The sequence below is a fragment of the Artemia franciscana genome, unplaced genomic scaffold (genome assembly GCF_032884065.1).
Source record: "Artemia franciscana unplaced genomic scaffold, ASM3288406v1 PGA_scaffold_74, whole genome shotgun sequence".
NCBI classification, from domain to species: Eukaryota; Metazoa; Arthropoda; class Branchiopoda; order Anostraca; family Artemiidae; genus Artemia; species Artemia franciscana.
Genome location: NW_027062709.1, coordinates 806,026 through 814,828, shown reverse-complemented (window position 1 = coordinate 814,828; position 8,803 = coordinate 806,026). Strand labels below are relative to the sequence as shown.

Below are 8,803 nucleotides of genomic sequence, written 5' to 3'. Positions count from 1 at the left end.
TCGTCTTGTCCAACGAGGCGTCAGAATGTGGTTGGATGTTAAAAAGTCTAAAAATTCACAGTGGGCGAAATATCTAGATGAATCCTTTGACCCAGTTAAAGTGCCAACTATCCAACCCGAGGAATTAGACTCAGTCATAATTGTGTGTGTTCCTTTCATTCATAAGTTTTGTCGGTATAAGTTGATTGCCAATTGATTAGATTTTTTATGTTGATTTTCCCCCATCCTTGCCACGGTCGGATGTTGATTAAGTTCTTGAACATTCCTTAATTTGTCTATATATTTTATATTTTTTCTCCTTTATATGTAGTTGTCATTACAAGTTGATTGCCGCTTGCTTACATTTTCTGTCTAAAATGTGTATGTCAGTGCTTTTTTTTTATTAATGTTATTCCGTTTTCTTTGTTTTGTTTTTCTCTTTCAGAGTTCAAAAAAAGTTCCTACGGGTGTGTGTATTTCTCATGGCTTTTGCTTCACTTCGAGATATGGCCTTGTCCCCTGGAAACTACTAGGTAAGTAATGAGTTCCTATCCTTCATCCCGGGGGCTAATCACTTCGTCATTGCCAAAAAATTATAACCGGTTAAAAAAGTTAGAGAATTCTTTTTTGGATTAAGAGAAAATTTTTGATGAAAAAATAAGCAATGAAGATGATTTGCCGTTATTTAGTGAAAGTAATTATCCTAGAAGTAAATATGTTGATTTAATAGATTTAACCAAGGGGCACTCTGAATCTCAGTTCTCTGTGCTTTAACTTAACTGTCAAGGATTATGTTCGTCGTTTATGGAAATAACTTCAATGTGCCACCAACTGCAACCCAACATAATTGGATTATGTGAGACATTCCTTACAGGACAAACGGATAGCCTCCTAGATATCTCAGGCTATAAATCAAATTTTCTACATAGAAAAGAAGCTCGCAGAGGAGGGTTGGCTATTTATGCGAGGAATGAATATGCTGTGCATATTAACAATCAACTGAGCCGGAATGTTGAAGGCATTTTTGAATTACTTTTCCTTGAGCTATATGGGCCTTCTAAGAAAAAGATATTGATCGGAGAAATATATCGCTCACCCTCTGGTTCTGTTTCTGCTTTTATGGATATACTAACTCAGATTTTACAGCTGATAGGAAACCAGAACCAAGATGTGATCATCATGGGTGATTTTAGCATTAATCTAGCCTTTCCTCTACGAAATGGCTCAGTGGATCTTCTCAGTGGTCTAATCTTTACCCTTCAATTACAATTCCAACCAGAGTAACAGAAAGTACACACTCACTGATTGACAACATTTTTTCTACATTATGTCCGGCGAAGGTATCAGTCATCACCAGCGACACATCTGATCATTTTCCTATACACACTGTCTTCAACACGGCGAGGATGCCAACTCCACTCGTAAGAACTAACCAGGGTCTACAAGTAATTAATCTTAAAGAGGAGAATCTTAAACTGTTAAATGATGAGTTAAAAAAGTTTCTTAGGACAGTGTCCTAGCAAATGAAGATGTGAACGAAGGTTTTGAAATTTTCCACAATGCGTTTGTAGCTGCATATAAAGCATGCTGTTTTAAAGAGAAACCAAGAAACCGTGGAAGAAAAAATACCCCAATATGTCCATGGGTTACCGAAAGCTTACTCATATGCATAAATAAGAAAAATAAATTATGGGCAAATTACAGAAACCACCCAAACCGAAAAAACCTAGAGAGATATGAGACGTATAAGAAATGCCTTCATGCAGTTCTGAGGAAAGCAAAAAAAATTTATGTGAATAATAAAATATCTGAAAGTGGGAAGGATTAACGAAAAGTCTGGAAGGTCATTAATTCGGTTTTGCGACCAAATGATAAGAAAGCAGAATTGCCTTCAAGACTTTATGTCAAGGGGGAGGCTGTTACGGAACCCACTCAGGTTGCAAAAGAACTCAGTACATTTTTCGCAAGGATAGGAGGAATTACATCTAATTCTGCAAAAAGTCCCCACAAACCCTACAAGCATTACCTTGGCTCAGCATGCACCAAATCAATGGCAATAATTCCTGTGACATCAACTGAAGTAGAGCTAATTGTGAAGACCTTGAAAGGCACATCAGCATCTGGATTTGACCGGATACACACGAAAGCCCTGAAAGCAGTCCTCCCTTCTATCCTAGAGCCATTAACTTATTTGATAAACCTGTCTCTAAGAAGTGGTATTTTTCCTTCGATACTAAAAAAAGCAAGAATAATCCCTCTGCATAAAGGTGGCCCTCATGACGATCCATCAAACTTCCGACCCATATCCATATTATCTGTTTTTTCAAAAGTTTTTGAAAAACCCTTATAAAGACTACTTTACCAGTTTCTCGAAAAAAAAGGATTTATTAATAGTCGTCAGTTCGGCTTCAGACCTGGTCATTCAACAGAAGATGCTCTGGCATCCTTAAGCTTATTCATCAACAGAGCACTTGACTCAGGTCTTCTGCCAGCTGCTATATTGATTGACATCAAGAAAGCATTTGACAGCATGGATCATACAATCTTACTGGGAAAGCTGCAACATATTGGAGTGAGAGGGATAGCCCTTCAATGGTTTGAATCTTACCTTCAAAATAGGTGCATCTACATTGGTGATGACCCAAGAAACGACACTACTGTGAAATTTGGGGTGCCTCAAGGATCAATCCTCGGTCGTCTTTTGTTTTTAGTCCATGTAAATGACTTAACTCGTATCCTTAATCCGAATCATGACGACCAAAAATGCTGTAACCTATGCTTTGATCAAACATCTGAGGACATTACTAACGAGCAAGATGAACTTATAGCATTCGCTGACGACACTACAATTACCTGCTGCGGACTTGATATGCCTTCATTCCAGCGGAAGCTTGAAAACATCATAGAAGAGACCTATCTGTGGATGGATGCCAACAAACTTGTCATCAATGTAGAAAAATCTTGCATCCTGCTATTTTCTAGGGTAGGAACCCTTCACCCAGAAATAACAGGAATTGTGACGTCTCGTGGAAAGGTTCAACGACCAGTAAATGGATGTGCAAAATATTTAGGAGTAATAATAGATGAAAACCTTTCTTTCCTTCCTCACATCCATGCTGTAGAATTAAAGCTTTCAAGGAATCTGGGTATCATGAAGAAACTGAAGCAAACATTCCCACGTAAAACCCTTACCCTTCTCTACAATGCACTCATTAGACCCCACTTAGAGTATTGCGCAATAGTATGGCAATCAACATTCAAATCCCATCTGAAAAAATTGGATTCCATCCACAAGAATGCCTTGAAGATCATCAAACACACAGAAGATTATCTCTCGCTGAAATCGCTGTTTGAGCTTTCCTGCTTGGTTTTTGCTTTCAGATTCCTCTCCGGCTTGCTTCCACCGCCTTTTAGGAATATATTCAGTTTGGTATCCGAACAGCGTCTTCCAACTACAAGACTATCTGCACAGATCCATATTCGAAATACGCCAACAGTGAGGTCGGATTTTTCGCCTGACATCGTCTGTGCTAAGGCTTACAATACCCTACCGCTTGAACTGAGAGATAGGAGCTCCCTTGGTTCTTTCAAAAAGAGAATAAAAAATTATCTTGTTTTGAATTAGTTTAATTTGAATAAAGAATCTAATTAGAAAAGTGATTTTAGCTATTATTGAGTTTTTTGTGGGGGTTGGAGTGGTTTGCTCCTGGACGAAGAGGTGGGGACTTGTAAGGATGTTTTTTTGGTAGGGGCCATGGTTGTATCGAGAAGTGGAGGGAGAGCCATAGTGCGTATTTATTTTTGAGGTGATATGGGACTCATGCAGTTTTTACAGCATGCAGTTTTTGCATAGAGACGAGAGATTAAGTATGTTATGACTGTTATAATTTTTTTTTTAATAAACCCGAATGAACTGAACTGAACTGAAATTGAAAAAAACGATGAAAAAATAAATATGAAAAAGAATTTTTAACTGAAAGTAAGGAGCAGTATTAAAACTGAAAACGAACACAAATTATTACGCATATGAGGGGTTTACTTCCTCCTAATACCTAGCTCTTTACGCTAAAATAGTGACGAAGACCACACTGCCTTTCCATAACAAACTACAAGGTGCCTTTCCACAACGTAGAAACAATAGGGAAAATCTTTTCAAGACAGTGGAAATCAGTTCTGTGAATATTTCGGCCCTATGTCCAAGGGCCGTGTTCAGCACAATACGAGAACAAGAGAGAAAATATATATATATAAATAAACTTACATTAAATTTAAGAATTAAAACTAAATAATGTTATTTAAAAACTTTTAAAAAAAAAACAGCTCTAGCATCCTTACTTCAACGAAGTTCAACCAGGACTGACAAAAAGAATGAAGTGAGAATATAAACTCATTCAAACTAAAGAGAACAAATTAAAGACAAACTAAAGAGAAAGGGGCTGTTCCCTCCTCAATGCCCCGCTCTTTACGCTAAAGTCTTTTACTGTTTTAAAAAGCAGAGTTGAGAGAAAGAGTCACATTTTAGCGCAAAGAGCGGAGCGTTTTAGCTTTCATTTATTTATTGATAGAAATTTAAATTCGTTTTAATTTTGAATTAAATTGAAAAATAATTGTTTTTTCTACTGAAATTAAGGAGCAACATTAAAACTTAAAACGAACAGAAATTATTCCGTACTTGAGACGGACTGCCCCTTTCAATACCCTTCTTTACGCTAAAGTTTTCAAAGAACTTTTATAAAAGGTTCCGATTCTAACAACACTGCCCTTGGGTATCAAACAGTTCATCGTAGTCGTAACGAACTGTAGTAAGGAGCGACCCGGCTCAATACTAACCGAAACTCTAAACAATGGAATTTTGATACCAATAGTTACATCAAAAGAATCGCATTTTAATGCTGATTTTAAATATACAAGTTTCATCAAGATCAGTTATACCCATCAAAAGTTATGAGCCTGAGAAAATTTGCCTCATTTTAGAAAATAGGGGAAAACGCCCCCTAAAAGTCATACAATCTTAACGAAAATCACACCATCAGATTCACCGTATCAGAGAACCTTATTGTAGAAGTTTCAAGCTCCTATCTACAAAAATGTGGAATTTCGCATTTTTTGCCAGAAGACAGATCACGGATGCGTGTTTATGTGTTTGTTTTTTTGTTGTTTTTTTTCCCAGGGGTGATCTTCCTGCGAGAGGGATCACTCTAAGGGAAATTAAACGTTCTAGTGCCCTATTTAAGTGACCAAAAAGTTGGAGGGTACCTAGGCCCCCTCCCACGCTCATTCTTTCCCCAAAGTCACTAGATCAAAATTCTGAGATAGGCATTTTATTCATCATAGACGAAAAACCTAATAACTACGTCTTTAGGGACGACTTACTTCCCCGCAGTCCCCGTGGGAGGGGCTGCAAGTTGAAAACTTTGACCTGTGTTTACATATAGTAATGGTTACTGGGAAGTGTACAGACGTTTTCAGGGGGGGTTTGGCTTAGGGGGGAGAGTTGGGGGGTTAAGTGGAAGGATATGTCCATGGAGAGACTTCTCATGGGGGAAGAGAATTTCAATGAAGGGGGCGCAGGATTTTCTAGCTTTATTTGAAAAAACAATGAAAAAATAAATATGAAAAGTTTTTCTACTGAAAGTAAGGAGCAGCATTAAAACTTTAAACGAACAAAAATTGTTACGCATATGAGAGGTTTACCTCCTCGTTATACCTCACTCTTTACGCTAAAGTATTTTTGGTAATTTCAACTATTTATTCTATGGCCTTTGTGATTCAGAGGTCATTCTTAAGGAATTGGGACACAATCTAAGCTTTAGTGTAAAGAGTGAGGTATCGACGAGGGTTGAATCCCCTCATATACGCAATAAAAACATACGAATATAGAAGTTTGTTACGTAAGTTAATTCGTAAGTTACGTATATTTTTTTACCAATGAAAGCGTTTGTAAAAAATTAAAAGTCTTAGTTGTTTTTTTAAGTAATCAAAAACTTGGTGGGCAACTAGCCCTCCTCCTTCGCTTCTTTTTTCTCAAAATCTTCCGATTAATTGCAATTAATTAATATGCAAATTTTTGTTTCAGTTATTTATGTGCGGAGAGCCAAGATCAAAACATACATTAATTCAAAAATGTCCAGAAATTAAATAAAAAAAAACAAGTTTTTGTAACGGAAAGTAAGGAGCGACATTAAAACTTAAAACGAACAGAAATTACTCCGTATATGAAAGGGGGTTTTCCTCCTCAACGCCCCGCTCTTTACGCTAACGTTTTTAATTGTTTAAAAAAGTAGAATTGTGGCCAAGATTCAAACTTTAGCGTAAAGAGCGAGGCGTCGAGGAGGGGACAACCCATTTCATATACGGAGTAATTTCTGTTCGTTTTAAGTTTTAATGTCACTCCTTACTTTCCGTTACAAAAACTTGTTTTTTTTATTTAATCAGGAAAAGGATTGAGATAAAAGGTCGAAGTTTAGTGGAAAGAGCAAGGTATTGAGGAGGGGACAGCCCAATTCATGCACAAAATAATTCTTGTTAGTCTTAAGATTTAATTTCGCTCCTTACTTTCAGTAGGAAAAAACTCGTTTTTTAAATTTAATTTCTGATCTTTTTTCAAATAAACTCAAGAAATCGCCCTCCTCCTTGGAAAATCTTCCACCAAAAAAATCCCTCCATGGAAAGTTTCTCCCATCAAAAATCCTTCTGCCGGGAAATTACCCCCAGACAATTCCATCCTCGCTGCGAAATCCTCCGAGGGAATTTCTTGCTCACGATTCTGCCTGAAAAAATACTCAAATACTCCTTAGCACACTTTCATTTGAAGAAAGGCTTATTTCTGGTGCACCGTGCAACACGCAGCGCTTCTTTGTGCCATTATTAACACACATCTTGCCACACATGGTGGACTTTACGCAAGACCTGGCCCATTTCCGCCACGTGGGCCAGGTGCCACTGGATCTAAGAAATTTTTATTTAAAAGTAACAGCTCCTAGCGGGTCTTTTTCATTTTTCTCTTACTGTCATTACGTACTTTTAGTTTCGGATAGTCAAACAACCGACTTTCAATTTTAAATTACTCTACATCAAGCAGCCTATACCCGTGAATAATTAGATAAAAGCTCATTGAGGCGTTAAATAATTGGAGCCCAGATTATTAGTAACAAAATTAATAAAGCACCATCAAACAAACTACAAAGGGAGTACTTCCTGAATATCATGAGAACCGTACAAAAAGGTCACAAGTTCAAAATAATCTTTCATTTTTCATAACAACTACGCTGAAAGCATGAATGGTAAAAAGGCATCTTTTCAATTCTACCGAAACGGTTAGTTCCGGGTTATTATTCTCATTAGGTGTAATTACAATGGAGGGGTGAATTGGTTTCGAGACGCCCTCAATGTTTAGATGAATGAGCTAAAATGTGTTATATTTTTTAGAAAAATGTCATCCAAAAATGGTGATCTGTGTCAGTCACCTGATTGTGCTGTTTTTGTAATCTTATCTGGTGGAATAATTTGCATTATCAAACAACTGAACTTAGGGTGTTTTCTTTCGACTTGAAAGCCCCATAGAAAAGAAATAAAACACCAGCAACTGAATAGATTCTAGATAACAAAAAGGGACGTTAGTTTGGAAGGTAGCACTATTATTTAAAACCAATTTAGTTTCAAGTTGGATATTGAATGGAGTATAATATTTTTAATTATTTAGCGGTGGTTCTTGATGTTGCTGACAAAGTGCGATTTATTGCTGACTTTAGGTGATGTGAAGATCGGTTGTCTTCGTGTGAGCATTCGCGTGAGCAGTACTTCTTTTATTATTTTTGTCTAGGCCTAGTTGAGTATCCTGCAAACAGTTAACAGGCCTCTGGGCCCTTTGGGATTTTCTTTGGAATTGTAGAATTTTCTATATTTATTGAATAAAAGAACTTTAAATGCTTTTGAATTTTTAAATCTAGAAAAAACTTTGAATTTTTTTTTTCTCTCTCTCTCTTTCATATAGAGACCCAAAACGCAGCACAGGTGAAAGACTAACTTAAGAGGTTATTACTATTACTATTTACACCAGGGAACCGAGCTTTGTTTGGTGTAAAGAAAAACAGTTTTTTTAGTATCTCAATTATATTTTCAATCTGCAAAACTTTTTGGGTATTTACACCGAAAAACTATTCTATACAATACACAAGCAATTTAATCTGTAATGGGCTTTTTCAAATATATAACACAGGCACTTGTCTTCAGCAAAATTTATTATAATCAGTTCAAGTACGTATTTGTGATATTATTTATATGAAATTAGAAAAAAAAACTAGTTTCTTCAACTGAAAGTAAGGAGCAACTAATGGGCATATGAAAACATGTGGGCTATATGTATATATAGCCTGTAACAGGGATGAACCCAAGCAGAAAGCCTAAGGAAGGATACCCGTCTCCCCCATATATCCTAAATTCTCTGATTTAAGAATTGGATTCCCGATTTTTTTTTTTTTTTTTTTTTTTTTTTTTTTTTTTAGCGAGTACAGATTCGTTTGACTTTCCACTTAAGCAGGTCAAACAAATAGATTTCATTTTCAATGTCCTTGGTACTTTAAAAATTCCCTGAAGAGACAAGTAGAAAATGACTTTTTTTATGTTTATTCCTCATTTATGTCCACTATTTAGATTTAATTGTTTTCCCACATGACTGGTTTTGCATTCTTCACACAACCTCAAATAAAAGTTCATATGGCGATAAGTGTCCTTTTATTAGACAGTGAAAAACAGATACATAAAATTCCATACATTTTGACTGTATATATAAGTGGTCATCTTCAGCAGATAAACCACAATATTA

General features: G+C 36.4%; 1 long non-coding RNA gene across 3 annotated transcripts in view; it reads left to right on the top strand.

The window, feature by feature from the left end:
- The first annotated feature begins 353 nt into the window (after positions 1-353).
- Positions 354-8,803, top strand: part of LOC136042182 (uncharacterized) — a 32,212-nt gene continuing 23,762 nt past the window's right edge. For 2 of the 3 annotated variants that reach the window (XR_010621194.1, XR_010621192.1), the window contains exon 1: positions 7,681-7,768. This is a non-coding gene — a long non-coding RNA (uncharacterized LOC136042182). Of the gene's footprint in view, positions 513-7,680; positions 7,769-8,803 lie in introns of those variants that run through there. The other variant, XR_010621193.1, reaches the window with a different exon arrangement.